General features: G+C 40.1%; 1 non-coding gene across 1 annotated transcript; it reads left to right on the forward strand.

Moving 5' to 3' along the window:
- The first annotated feature begins 15,098 nt into the window (after positions 1-15,098).
- Positions 15,099-15,171, forward strand: Trnas-uga (transfer RNA serine (anticodon UGA)). The gene has a single exon. It is a non-coding gene; the product is annotated as a tRNA-Ser (tRNA).
- The last annotated feature ends 750 nt before the right edge of the window (positions 15,172-15,921 follow it).

The raw sequence follows: 15,921 nt of genomic DNA on the forward strand, positions 1-15,921 counted from the left end.
ATTCACCTCTCTATTTAATGTGTACAGTTTGGATGGAATTCGTATAGCAGAATTTTCGATTACTGCACGATTTTTGCAACTCGAGCCGTCGTCGTTGCCGTGCATCCACATCGCATCACGCAACCTTTTAGTCGGTGCTCAAAATGACCGGTGATCCGGTGACCTATCATGCATCTAAGTAACTATTCTCACGGCATGTTGTTAATCTTCCAATTTCGACTAATTCACGCTCTCTATTAGGTGAAACGTATCATGAATTACATGAAAAAAATTGTGCGTAAGTAATTACTTTTGGATATATAGTAGATTGTACAACAAGGGCATAAAGCGATCCATTTTTATACATTGTAAAATATACATAAAAAAATAAAAAACAAAATAAAAACCAAAAAATAAGTAAAAACTGTAATAATTTTAAATTCAATACTTTTTTTAAAAAAGGGAACCGCCTTCAAAAACCTAACCCACTGAAAAGCACAAAATATTTTTTATATACCCCACCCCCTATCCTTCCTTGTCCAGTCCCTATCCCGTCATAAAGCAAATTTCTGCCAAAAATCAATTAATACCTAATAATAAGCAAATTAATAACCATCCGGGTAATGACTTAGTTTTCGAAGGCGGTGCCAAACCAAAAAAAGACATGTTTAGTTCTTGCACTACTAACTACTTCTCGTATTTCTTTTTCTACTTGGCAGCAAAGAAAGTTTTTGTTGGTTGACGTTTCGGTGCTAAACGATTTGTAAATGTAGTTAGGTATAAGTATTATGTTTCGTCCTATTGTAACTAAGATTTAGTTTACCTAGACACTCCCAATCCCAGTCCCACTCCCATTCCCAGTTCGAGGCTCCAGGACTTTGACTGACTCCGACTCCCACACCCACTCGCACTCCCACTCCCACTACCACTATTTCATCTTATCACAAAATTTCATCTAAATCGGTTTCAGCAAATCAAAGACAATATGTATATCGATAGCAGCGCCACCTACCGGGTCCAATTGGTTTTTCAAACCATCCATGTATAGTTAAACCTTCTTAAGAATGCAACAAACACTTTTCTCAAAACGAGATAATCGCGAACTTAACATACATATATAGGTACACACAAACATAAGACTTAACTTGTGCGTTCAGAATTATATTTAACATAATTATTAAAAAACCAACGTTTATTATGGAATTTTAAGGTTTATGACTTAAAATCATTAAATAAAGCTAAATCTGGTATTTTTTTATTAGATTATCAAACCATTTATTTAATGATAATTAATATCGAACGAACCATTATTATGAGCGTTTTACGTTTTGTTATCTGTCAAGCTACTTAAACACGCTCCATCCAAGGTCAAATTACTTTCCCCACTAGTGGATAAAATGCGTTTTTCCCCGCTTGTTTTAAAGGATAAAAGACGGCTTTCCGAGCTAGTGAGAGGAAAATCATTTTTCATTTTCATTTTCATTTTTCATCTTGGGTACTGCTCTCCCAATTGCTCATCAAGACGTGTCGGTAGACCAAAAAAGCGTGTGCCTATGTTGCACGAAACCTGAGTTCCACTAGGTACAGCCAGGGTTCAGCATCAGCTCCATCTTGGGTACTGCTCTCCTAATTGCTCATCAAGACGTGTCGAAAGACCAAAACAGCGTGTGCCTATGCTGCACCAAACCTGAGTTCCGCTAGGTACAGCCAGGGTTCAGCATCAGCTCCATCTTGGGCACTGCTCTCCTAATTGCTCATCAAGACGTGTCGGAAGACCAAAAAAGCGTGTGCCTTTGTTGCACCAAACCTGAGTTCCACTAGGTACAGCCAGGGTTCATCATCAGCTCCATCTTGGGTACTGCTCTCCCAATTGCTCATCAAGACGTGTCGGAAGACCAAAACAACGTGTGCCTATGTTGCACGAAACCTGAGTTCCACTAGGTACAGCCAGGGTTCAGCATCAGCTCCACCTTGGGTACTGCTCTCCTAATTGCTCATCAAGACGTGTCGGAAGACCAAAAAAGCGTGTGCCTTTGTTGCACCAAACCTGAGTTCCACTAGGTACAGCCAGGGTTCATCATCAGCTCCATCTTGGGTACTGCTCTCCCAATTGCTCATCAAGACGTGTCGGAAGACCAAAACAACGTGTGCCTATGTTGCACGAAACCTGAGTTCCACTAGGTACAGCCAGGGTTCAGCATCAGCTCCACCTTGGGTACTGCTCTCCTAATTGCTCATCAAGACGTGTCGAAAGACCAAAACAGCGTGTGTGTGTTGCACCAAGCCTGCGTTCCACTAGGTACAGCCAGGGTTCAGCATCAGCTCAGCTCTATGTATACTAAAACCTTCTCCAGAATGTAACAAACACTTTTCTGAAAACCGCATCAAAAGCGGTTCAGCCAAACGCGAGATAACCGTGAACAAACATACATACATACATACATACGGGTCAAACTGAGAACCTCCTTTTTTTTTTGAAGGCGGTTAAAAAGTATCCAATATTGTTGGTTATTTTTACCGTATTTATTTAATAGTTATTTACGATACAAGTGCGGAAAAGAGGAAATTCGAAACTAGTGGCGATAAATTAAAACACGACTGCAGGGAGTGTTTTAAATCGACACGAGTTGCGAATTACCTATTCGCACGTGTATCGTACGTTTTACAGTACATATGACCCTCTAAACTTTCGACACATGCACGAAAAGTGCTATTTGACGCACTAGTGCCAGAAAGTAGCACCATATGTACTGTAACTTTCTTTTACAATGCATGTGCTCGAAAAGTGCGTTTCCTACGGAGCCATATCATGCGGAAAGTACTAATTTTCCGCACTAGTGCTTTTTGTTTTCAATTTTTTTTACTGTACATATGGTGCTACTTTCTCGCACTAGTGCGAAAAAGAGCACTTTTCGTGCATATGTCGAAAGTTTAAAGGGCCATATGTACTGTAAATCGTTGTACGATACACGTGCGAATAGGTAATTTGCAACTCGTGTCGATTTAAAACACTCCTTTTAATAATTAAACTTATTTGCCATGATATGACAATGCATAGTAAAACATTGTATGATACACGTGCCTAAAGATGATTTCCGACTCGTATTCCTTTATAAGCATTATGGCAAATAAGTTTAATTATTAAAAGGAGTGTTTTAAATTGACACGAGTTGCAATTTACCTATTCGCACGTGTATCGTACAACGTTTTACAGTACATATGCCTTTAAACTTCTGACATATGCACGAAAAGTGCTCTTTACGCACTAGTGCGAGAAAGTAGCACCATATGTACTGTAATAGTACATTTCTATGCTTGTGCGGAAAGTATGTCATTACTTCACGAGTACGAGGGACGAGTGAAGAATGACATTTCCGCACGTGTATCAAACGACGTTTTTCAATACAGTTGCGAAAAATAAGAAAAACAATAAATAAGGAATTCGAAACCTTTATATTATTAATTCTGTGACATCATTGACATTGACATTATGAAGAGGTGTTTTTTTAGCTTTTATTCCACTAGAATGGATTTTGTTATTATTATTGAACCCACTTCAATGAGTTTTTTTTTTCAAATGCATGTTCTATAATAAGACAGAAACAATTGTAAATATAAAACATTGTACTATTATTACCTAAATATCGTTATTTACCATTATTTGTGTATCGTATATTTATAAAAACAATATCGAATGTTGCCTTTGGAAACTTAAAACATTCTTGCTGTAAAAAAAAATACGCCTCTTCTTTGACAGGCTTATGTCGTTTTTCGTGCATATGTCGAAAGTTTAAAGGGCCATATGTACTGTAAAACGTTGTACGATACACGTGCGAATAGGTAATTCGCAACTCGTGTCGATTTAAAACACTCCCTGCGGTCGTGTTTTAATTTGTCGCCACTCGTTTCGAATTTCCTCTTTTCCGCACTTGTATCGTAAATAACTATTGTGCAACAAGAGAGGAAAGTTGGTTTTTCTTGCGAGTGTTTATTTTGAGTCCCGAGAAAGCGAAAGATTCTATAATTGAATCACGAGCGAAGCGAGTGATTCTAAGGTAGAATCTTGAGCGTAGCGAGGGACTCATAAACACGAGATGTAAAATAACTTTGCTCTCGTGTTGCACACATAATTTTTCACCTCAGTAGTGAGAACATATTAAAGGTTAAAATGTATTTCGAATTACACAGAATAAACAGAAAAAAATTTATTATAATATGTACGATACGATAAGACGAGAGAGACGAGACCGGACCGGACCGGACCGGACCGGACCGTACCGTACCGTACCGTACCGTACCGTACCTTACCGTACCGTACCATACCATAAAAAAAATGTAATAAAAGTATGAAGTTCATGGCCTTCACTAAATTAAAAAGTTACATTGTTTCACTCCCTGGAGTGAGGAAAGTCGCACTTTCCTCACTCCAGGGAGTGACGAAAGTAGGCTTGTTCGAGCTGCTGAGGTGAAAAGATTATTATTATTTAATTATTTTAAGTCATAAACCTTAAATTCCAAAAGGAACATTTGTTTTTTAGGGTTCCGTACCCAAAGGGTAAACACGGGACCCTATTACTAAGACTCCGCTGTCCGTCTGTCCGTCTGACCGTCTGTCTGTCACCAGGCTGTATCTCATGAACCGCGATAGCTAGACAGTTGAAATTTTCACAGATGATGTATTTCTGTTGTCGCTATAACAACACATACTAAAAAGTTAAAAAGTACGGAACCCTCGGTGCGCAAGTCCGACTCGCACTTGGCCGGTTTTTTTATTTAAATGATGTTGAATGTAATTCCGAACGCACAAGTTGAGTCGATGCAATTTCAAAACGCATCGTCAGAAATGTCAACATTGACAACAACAATTTTCTCACCGCGACTCCGACGCGTAAAAATACATAACTTCCAGTTTTCTGTTATAATATCGTATTATCGTAAAAAAATTAGTGATTCCAGTGATGAAGATGATCTAACGCCTGTGGATGTTGCACTTTCCTCGCTATAGTGAGGAGAAAAGTTTTGTGTTACACACGGGTGCAAATGTATTTTACTTCTCGTGTGTTGAAACACTCGCGGGTAAAATACAACTTTGCACCCTTGTATAACAAATAACTATTTTAATGTACTTGTATATAAAAAGTAAATGTTAGGTTGACAGTAGGTCAAAGCTCGCTAAGGGAACCCTGGCAATGCAATTTTTTTAGCGAATATAAGGTTTATATTGTTTTAAAACTGCCCGGAGAAGTTTCCTAAGTGGGAAAACATTCTTATAGGGGATTAAAACTTGTCTAATTAGGATGTTTCCTCGTCTAAAATTAGCAAAATTTATAATTCGAATATTATTTTTTTACTTATTTACTTAGTGTATTAATTGATAAAATATTTATTTTCAAGAAGATCGCAAGTGGTTTGAGCATAAAAACCAACTAGTCCAATAATTTTGCACACGATTTCCATACCTATTTGATTTATTGTTGACCAGCGGGTGATTCAGTGCACCCTACACCCTGTTGCATAGTGAGTCAATTCCCATTTTTCATTAAAAGCGTTACCAGCTGGCATTAAATAGATCAAAATTTAGATTTTGAAGTATAACATAATGAAACTTGAATAAATTATGTCTACAATAGTTCATAAATCAAATATGTGTCACTGTTATTACTCGAGATACGGGCATTAGAAAATGGGGTGATCCAGTGTCAACCATCTTACCCTAACAATAAAAAAATGTTTTTTTATTATTATACTATTGTCGTCAAGCTCACTTATACTTATTAACCTATTGAATGAGCTGATGCGTTTACTGATACTGGAAAACGATATGTAAACATACTACATACCTATACGAGGCCTGGACGTTAGTGAGATGACGATAATTCATTGCTGGTGTCCTACTTTGTTACCTACGTATAACATGAGTTACTTACACCTAATTATCCATCTGGTTACTTGGGCTTCATAGTCGCCTCCAACCTCCCCTTATAGCGACCCCTTTCCGCTTTCCCTTTTCCCTTTCCTTTTTCTTTTACCTTAAGTTCATATGATGAGTGGTTACACTTTCTCGTAACTACAATGTGTTCTATAATTCTAAATTACTAATATCTTCGGACGAAACCCTTCGTATAATTATGATTGAACTTCACTTACATTAGCCATGAACAATTCCCTCGGATCACTGTTCACACTAAATACTGATATCACAATGAATGTTAGTTACAATCTACAAGAGACACCTCATTATTCTAATAACACCATAAGAAAGTTCTTAAATAGATCCTAAAGCAAATATCACTCTTCCCGTAGCTTTGTTCGCACACAACCTCCTTTTCTTACTGTCGTTCGGGCGTATACCCTCAAAAATCACTACAACCTAGAAGCGGTTATTTAATTTAAACGTGATTACGAGCGCCATGTACTCCATGACGTTGGCAGCTATTAGCCGATTCACGATATTTGCGACAATTATTGGGAGCCAATAGTGCTGGTCAAGTCTTTAAATATGATCTAGAATACACTGTTAAAATCCTTCGGGTTCCTCGTGAACACGCTGTATGTGTAGTATTAGGACTATAAGGAGTATTAAAACTATATATACGAACAATGACATCCATTTGTGACAGTTAATTTCTAGATTGTAATTTAGAAAATTGTTTTTTCTCGAATTAGACCGTATCTCTGGATGCTGATAAGAAATAATGTGTCAACCCACAAAAACTCAAAAATGAGATTTTAATGCAATATTGTAGCTGGTCCGCTCGACTTCATTTTGCATAAATGACTTTAGTGATTTGAAATTTATAAATATTCCAAAAGAAGGAAAAAAGGTTAACACAAATCCGTTAGCAATCCGTTAGCACGTGTTGTCTGTTTTGCATTATTGCGTTTAGTACCTTAACTTACTGCAGTAATGGGCAGAACGCATACTAAAATGTCAATAAAGTCTTAAGAGGTTAACTCATTATTGCGGAAATCACATTCCATTAATGAAGGTAAATATTGGTAAATAGTGCACAAATCTGTTAATTGTTGCGGTTTTCAAGAGGTAATACTAATGCTACATGAAATAACGTATTTACAAAGATAGATATAACTCCGTAATAGATGGATACAGTCTAAGGAAAAAACGTGCCTCGAAAATCAAGAAAATTTGATTCTCGTTCAGAGGGCGCTACTAGTTTTGGCCTACAGTCGTATAGATGGCGTTAACGGTTTCGTTTGTTATTTAACAATTTTAACGCATATCAGTGAAAGAACATGGGTCAAAATCATAAAAATAATTCATGCAAATAAAAAAAATCATTTATCTATATTTAAATACATTCTATCGTATTTTTATAAATCTTCATTTTTAGTTTTAAAGTGTGTCGACAGATGGCAGTGAATTTACTGGGGTTACAAAATTTACTATGACAGTACCGCTCTAGTATAAGTTACTCTATGGTATTTATAAAGCGTAATCACACTAGTTTTTAAGCGTTTTATTTTTCAGGTAAGTTTGCCGAAATAAATTGAACAAAACAGCAAAATGCTATAGTTTTTCTTAGGAATTTTATTTTAAATGCTAAGTTCAACAATTTGAATGTATGCACATTTGTAAAATAATGTTATTTTCAAAATTATAATGATTTTAAATAACTTGTTACAGTTGAATCATTCTTGCAAATCGAAAAAATATTATATCAATGCATTATGAGGCTTGATTGAGTATTGTAAATTAAAATTTGAGTTATACTTATATTAAGTTAGTATTTAAGAACAACATGTTGATTATAAGTTCAAAGGCATATTTACACAATTAACAAAACTGTGTTAAGTATAATGACACATTCTTGAGAAAATTTCACGTCATCATGCAATTTGCAATAAACAAAAACGGGATTATTGCGACAAATTTAAATTTATTTCGAATATTATAATTGTGAGAAAAACTCCAGCTTACATAACAACAATATATTTCTTGATCACAATATTCCGTTACAGTTCAACGTCCAATCACCTCCCTTCACAATCGTCCTCCCTTCACCTCTGCCCGTAACCGAATGCCCGTTAACCGCCATGCCAGTCGCATTTTATCTCTTCTTTAAACTACCTTCCATTTACAAATGTTAACAATCAATAACTTTACTTTTAAATTTATTAAATTATAGATAGACAAAACTAAAACACATTTCTGCGCACGTAGCTCTTTTGTTGTTGCGGATCTGTTTTGCCGTTCCCAAATTGACTTACTTCTTGCGTACCGTACCGACTTGGCTTTACCCTGTGCATATTGACTCCTTTGATTGTGTGTTAAGGGAGTCATTAGAATTGCTAAAAACTGTAATAGATGTCATATATTAAAGAAAAAGTGACGAAGCCCTCCAGTGGTGAAGGCCGGATTCGAACCGGCGTCTTTAGCTATCGCGGCTAACGCCATGAACCCCTAGGCCACCCCGCCACGGCGGTGCCCGTCCGAATTTCTCGACTATATGCCATCTTAGTAAGACTAGGCGTCTTTGACCAGCTCTAAGGGCAAGCAGTGCGCGCTTGCACCTCCTAAACGAACTCCTTACGGATTTACGTTGTAGCGAGAGAGACTGGTGCTGCCATCTATGAACAAGTTTGGGAACAAATCAAATTATTTTATTAAATATTTTGATTTGTGTTTTTTAAAGTAGTCACACTACTATATATAAATTAAAAACTGTAATAGATGTCATATATTAAAGAAAAAGTGACGAAGCCCTCCAGTGGTGAAGGCCGGATTCGAACCGGCGTCTTTAGCTATCGCGGCTAACGCCATGAACCCCTAGGCCACCCCGCCACGGCGGTGCCCGTCCGAATTTCTCGACTATATGCCATCTTAGTAAGACTAGGCGTCTTTGACCAGCTCTAAGGGCAAGCAGTGCGCGCTTGCACCTCCTAAACGAACTCCTTACGGATTTACGTTGTAGCGAGAGAGACTGGTGCTGCCATCTATGAACAAGTTTGGGAACAAATCAAATTATTTTATTAAATATTTTGATTTGTGTTTTTTAAAGTAGTCACACTACTATATATAAATTAAAAACTGTAATAGATGTCATATATTAAAGAAAAAGTGACGAAGCCCTCCAGTGGTGAAGGCCGGATTCGAACCGGCGTCTTTAGCTATCGCGGCTAACGCCATGAACCCCTAGGCCACCCCGCCACGGCGGTGCCCGTCAGAATTTCTCGACTATATGCCATCTTAGTAAGACTAGGCGTCTTTGACCAGCTCTAAGGGCAAGCAGTGCGCGCTTGCACCTCCTAAACGAACTCCTTACGGATTTACGTTGTAGCGAGAGAGACTGGTGCTGCCATCTATGAACAAGTTTGGGAACAAATCAAATTATTTTATTAAATATTTTGATTTGTGTTTTTTAAAGTAGTCACACTACTATATATAAATTAAAAACTGTAATAGATGTCATATATTAAAGAAAAAGTGACGAAGCCCTCCAGTGGTGAAGGCCGGATTCGAACCGGCGTCTTTAGCTATCGCGGCTAACGCCATGAACCCCTAGGCCACCCCGCCACGGCGGTGCCCGTCCGAATTTCTCGACTATATGCCATCTTAGTAAGACTAGGCGTCTTTGACCAGCTCTAAGGGCAAGCAGTGCGCGCTTGCACCTCCTAAACGAACTCCTTACGGATTTACGTTGTAGCGAGAGAGACTGGTGCTGCCATCTATGAACAAGTTTGGGAACAAATCAAATTATTTTATTAAATATTTTGATTTGTGTTTTTTAAAGTAGTCACACTACTATATATAAATTAAAAACTGTAATAGATGTCATATATTAAAGAAAAAGTGACGAAGCCCTCCAGTGGTGAAGGCCGGATTCGAACCGGCGTCTTTAGCTATCGCGGCTAACGCCATGAACCCCTAGGCCACCCCGCCACGGCGGTGCCCGTCCGAATTTCTCGACTATATGCCATCTTAGTAAGACTAGGCGTCTTTGACCAGCTCTAAGGGCAAGCAGTGCGCGCTTGCACCTCCTAAACGAACTCCTTACGGATTTACGTTGTAGCGAGAGAGACTGGTGCTGCCATCTATGAACAAGTTTGGGAACAAATCAAATTATTTTATTAAATATTTTGATTTGTGTTTTTTAAAGTAGTCACACTACTATATATAAATTAAAAACTGTAATAGATGTCATATATTAAAGAAAAAGTGACGAAGCCCTCCAGTGGTGAAGGCCGGATTCGAACCGGCGTCTTTAGCTATCGCGGCTAACGCCATGAACCCCTAGGCCACCCCGCCACGGCGGTGCCCGTCCGAATTTCTCGACTATATGCCATCTTAGTAAGACTAGGCGTCTTTGACCAGCTCTAAGGGCAAGCAGTGCGCGCTTGCACCTCCTAAACGAACTCCTTACGGATTTACGTTGTAGCGAGAGAGACTGGTGCTGCCATCTATGAACAAGTTTGGGAACAAATCAAATTATTTTATTAAATATTTTGATTTGTGTTTTTTAAAGTAGTCACACTACTATATATAAATTAAAAACTGTAATAGACGTCATATATTAAAGAAAAAGTGACGAAGCCCTCCAGTGGTGAAGGCCGGATTCGAACCGGCGTCTTTAGCTATCGCGGCTAACGCCATGAACCCTAGGCCACCCCGCCACGGCGGTGCCCGTCCGAATTTCTCGACTATATGCCATCTTAGTAAGACTAGGCGTCTTTGACCAGCTCTAAGGGCAAGCAGTGCGCGCTTGCACCTCCTAAACGAACTCCTTACGGATTTACGTTGTAGCGAGAGAGACTGGTGCTGCCATCTATGAACAAGTTTGGGAACAAATCAAATTATTTTATTAAATATTTTGATTTGTGTTTTTTAAAGTAGTCACACTACTATATATAAATTAAAAACTGTAATAGATGTCATATATTAAAGAAAAAGTGACGAAGCCCTCCAGTGGTGAAGGCCGGATTCGAACCGGCGTCTTTAGCTATCGCGGCTAACGCCATGAACACCTAGGCCACCCCGCCACGGCGGTGCCCGTCCGAATTTCTCGACTATATGCCATCTTAGTAAGACTAGGCGTCTTTGACCAGCTCTAAGGGCAAGCAGTGCGCGCTTGCACCTCCTAAACGAACTCCTTACGGATTTACGTTGTAGCGAGAGAGACTGGTGCTGCCATCTATGAACAAGTTTGGGAACAAATCAAATTATTTTATTAAATATTTTGATTTGTGTTTTTTAAAGTAGTCACACTACTATATATAAATTAAAAACTGTAATAGATGTCATATATTAAAGAAAAAGTGACGAAGCCCTCCAGTGGTGAAGGCCGGATTCGAACCGGCGTCTTTAGCTATCGCGGCTAACGCCATGAACCCCTAGGCCACCCCGCCACGGCGGTGCCCGTCCGAATTTCTCGACTATATGCCATCTTAGTAAGACTAGGCGTCTTTGACCAGCTCTAAGGGCAAGCAGTGCGCGCTTGCACCTCCTAAACGAACTCCTTACGGATTTACGTTGTAGCGAGAGAGACTGGTGCTGCCATCTATGAACAAGTTTGGGAACAAATCAAATTATTTTATTAAATATTTTGATTTGTGTTTTTTAAAGTAGTCACACTACTATATATAAATTAAAAACTGTAATAGATGTCATATATTAAAGAAAAAGTGACGAAGCCCTCCAGTGGTGAAGGCCGGATTCGAACCGGCGTCTTTAGCTATCGCGGCTAACGCCATGAACCCCTAGGCCACCCCGCCACGGCGGTGCCCGTCCGAATTTCTCGACTATATGCCATCTTAGTAAGACTAGGCGTCTTTGACCAGCTCTAAGGGCAAGCAGTGCGCGCTTGCACCTCCTAAACGAACTCCTTACGGATTTACGTTGTAGCGAGAGAGACTGGTGCTGCCATCTATGAACAAGTTTGGGAACAAATCAAATTATTTTATTAAATATTTTGATTTGTGTTTTTTAAAGTAGTCACACTACTATATATAAATTAAAAACTGTAATAGATGTCATATATTAAAGAAAAAGTGACGAAGCCCTCCAGTGGTGAAGGCCGGATTCGAACCGGCGTCTTTAGCTATCGCGGCTAACGCCATGAACCCCTAGGCCACCCCGCCACGGCGGTGCCCGTCCGAATTTCTCGACTATATGCCATCTTAGTAAGACTAGGCGTCTTTGACCAGCTCTAAGGGCAAGCAGTGCGCGCTTGCACCTCCTAAACGAACTCCTTACGGATTTACGTTGTAGCGAGAGAGACTGGTGCTGCCATCTATGAACAAGTTTGGGAACAAATCAAATTATTTTATTAAATATTTTGATTTGTGTTTTTTAAAGTAGTCACACTACTATATATAAATTAAAAACTGTAATAGATGTCATATATTAAAGAAAAAGTGACGAAGCCCTCCAGTGGTGAAGGCCGGATTCGAACCGGCGTCTTTAGCTATCGCGGCTAACGCCATGAACCCCTAGGCCACCCCGCCACGGCGGTGCCCGTCCGTTTTTCTCGACTATATGCCATCTTAGTAAGACTAGGCGTCTTTGACCAGCTCTAAGGGCAAGCAGTGCGCGCTTGCACCTCCTAAACGAACTCCTTACGGATTTACGTTGTAGCGAGAGAGACTGGTGCTGCCATCTATGAACAAGTTTGGGAACAAATCAAATTATTTTATTAAATATTTTGATTTGTGTTTTTTAAAGTAGTCACACTACTATATATAAATTAAAAACTGTAATAGATGTCATATATTAAAGAAAAAGTGACGAAGCCCTCCAGTGGTGAAGGCCGGATTCGAACCGGCGTCTTTAGCTATCGCGGCTAACGCCATGAACCCCTAGGCCACCCCGCCACGGCGGTGCCCGTCCGAATTTCTCGACTATATGCCATCTTAGTAAGACTAGGCGTCTTTGACCAGCTCTAAGGGCAAGCAGTGCGCGCTTGCACCTCCTAAACGAACTCCTTACGGATTTACGTTGTAGCGAGAGAGACTGGTGCTGCCATCTATGAACAAGTTTGGGAACAAATCAAAATTATTTTATTAAATATTTTGATTTGTGTTTTTTAAAGTAGTCACACTACTATATATAAATTAAAAACTGTAATAGATGTCATATATTAAAGAAAAAGTGACGAAGCCCTCCAGTGGTGAAGGCCGGATTCGAACCGGCGTCTTTAGCTATCGCGGCTAACGCCATGAACCCCTAGGCCACCCCGCCACGGCGGTGCCCGTCCGAATTTCTCGACTATATGCCATCTTAGTAAGACTAGGCGTCTTTGACCAGCTCTAAGGGCAAGCAGTGCGCGCTTGCACCTCCTAAACGAACTCCTTACGGATTTACGTTGTAGCGAGAGAGACTGGTGCTGCCATCTATGAACAAGTTTAAGTTAGGGCTTCGTCACTTTTTCTTTAATATATGACATCTATTACAGTTTTTAATTTATATATAGTAGTGTGACTACTTTAAAAAACACAAATCAAAATATTTAATAAAATAATTTGATTTGTTCCCAAACTTGTTCATAGATGGCAGCACCAGTCTCTCTCGCTACAACGTAAATCCGTAAGGAGTTCGTTTAGGAGGTGCAAGCGCGCACTGCTTGCCCTTAGAGCTGGTCAAAGACGCCTAGTCTTACTAAGATGGCATATAGTCGAGAAATTCGGACGGGCACCGCCGTGGCGGGGTGGCCTAGGGGTTCATGGCGTTAGCCGCGATAGCTAAAGACGCCGGTTCGAATCCGGCCTTCACCACTGGAGGGCTTCGTCACTTTTTCTTTAATATATGACATCTATTACAGTTTTTAATTTATATATAGTAGTGTGACTACTTTAAAAAACACAAATCAAAATATTTAATAAAATAATTTGATTTGTTCCCAAACTTGTTCATAGATGGCAGCACCAGTCTCTCTCGCTACAACGTAAATCCGTAAGGAGTTCGTTTAGGAGGTGCAAGCGCGCACTGCTTGCCCTTAGAGCTGGTCAAAGACGCCTAGTCTTACTAAGATGGCATATAGTCGAGAAATTCGGACGGGCACCGCCGTGGCGGGGTGGCCTAGGGGTTCATGGCGTTAGCCGCGATAGCTAAAGACGCCGGTTCGAATCCGGCCTTCACCACTGGAGGGCTTCGTCACTTTTTCTTTAATATATGACATCTATTACAGTTTTTAATTTATATATAGTAGTGTGACTACTTTAAAAAACACAAATCAAAATATTTAATAAAATAATTTGATTTGTTCCCAAACTTGTTCATAGATGGCAGCACCAGTCTCTCTCGCTACAACGTAAATCCGTAAGGAGTTCGTTTAGGAGGTGCAAGCGCGCACTGCTTGCCCTTAGAGCTGGTCAAAGACGCCTAGTCTTACTAAGATGGCATATAGTCGAGAAATTCGGACGGGCACCGCCGTGGCGGGGTGGCCTAGGGGTTCATGGCGTTAGCCGCGATAGCTAAAGACGCCGGTTCGAATCCGGCCTTCACCACTGGAGGGCTTCGTCACTTTTTCTTTAATATATGACATCTATTACAGTTTTTAATTTATATATAGTAGTGTGACTACTTTAAAAAACACAAATCAAAATATTTAATAAAATAATTTGATTTGTTCCCAAACTTGTTCATAGATGGCAGCACCAGTCTCTCTCGCTACAACGTAAATCCGTAAGGAGTTCGTTTAGGAGGTGCAAGCGCGCACTGCTTGCCCTTAGAGCTGGTCAAAGACGCCTAGTCTTACTAAGATGGCATATAGTCGAGAAATTCGGACGGGCACCGCCGTGGCGGGGTGGCCTAGGGGTTCATGGCGTTAGCCGCGATAGCTAAAGACGCCGGTTCGAATCCGGCCTTCACCACTGGAGGGCTTCGTCACTTTTTCTTTAATATATGACATCTATTACAGTTTTTAATTTATATATAGTAGTGTGACTACTTTAAAAAACACAAATCAAAATATTTAATAAAATAATTTGATTTGTTCCCAAACTTGTTCATAGATGGCAGCACCAGTCTCTCTCGCTACAACGTAAATCCGTAAGGAGTTCGTTTAGGAGGTGCAAGCGCGCACTGCTTGCCCTTAGAGCTGGTCAAAGACGCCTAGTCTTACTAAGATGGCATATAGTCGAGAAATTCGGACGGGCACCGCCGTGGCGGGGTGGCCTAGGGGTTCATGGCGTTAGCCGTGATAGCTAAAGACGCCGGTTCGAATCCGGCCTTCACCACTGGAGGGCTTCGTCACTTTTTCTTTAATATATGACATCTATTACAGTTTTTAATTTATATATAGTAGTGTGACTACTTTAAAAAACACAAATCAAAATATTTAATAAAATAATTTGATTTGTTCCCAAACTTGTTCATAGATGGCAGCACCAGTCTCTCTCGCTACAACGTAAATCCGTAAGGAGTTCGTTTAGGAGGTGCAAGCGCGCACTGCTTGCCCTTAGAGCTGGTCAAAGACGCCTAGTCTTACTAAGATGGCATATAGTCGAGAAATTCGGACGGGCACCGCCGTGGCGGGGTGGCCTAGGGGTTCATGGCGTTAGCCGCGATAGCTAAAGACGCCGGTTCGAATCCGGCCTTCACCACTGGAGGGCTTCGTCACTTTTTCTTTAATATATGACATCTATTACAGTTTTTAATTTATATATAGTAGTGTGACTACTTTTAAAAAACACAAATCAAAATATTTAATAAAATAATTTGATTTTTTCCCAAATTTGTTCATTAGAATTGCTGTTAAATGTTTCCCTTGATTCGAGTCAATGGGATCTGGCCTCCCTTCCCATTCGGACCGGCGGTCTGGGCGTCCGGCTCGCGCGGGATGTGAGCCTGCCGGCCTTTTTGGCGTCGGTGGCTGGGGTTGGCAGCCTTGTCACTCAAATTTTATCTTCGAATGGTGATGAGGTAGCCATACCTTATGCTGCGGATGCTTTGGCGGCATGGTCGGATCTCAACCCGGGTGCGCCCAC

Source organism: Cydia strobilella, chromosome Z (genome assembly GCF_947568885.1).
Source record: "Cydia strobilella chromosome Z, ilCydStro3.1, whole genome shotgun sequence".
NCBI classification, from domain to species: Eukaryota; Metazoa; Arthropoda; class Insecta; order Lepidoptera; family Tortricidae; genus Cydia; species Cydia strobilella.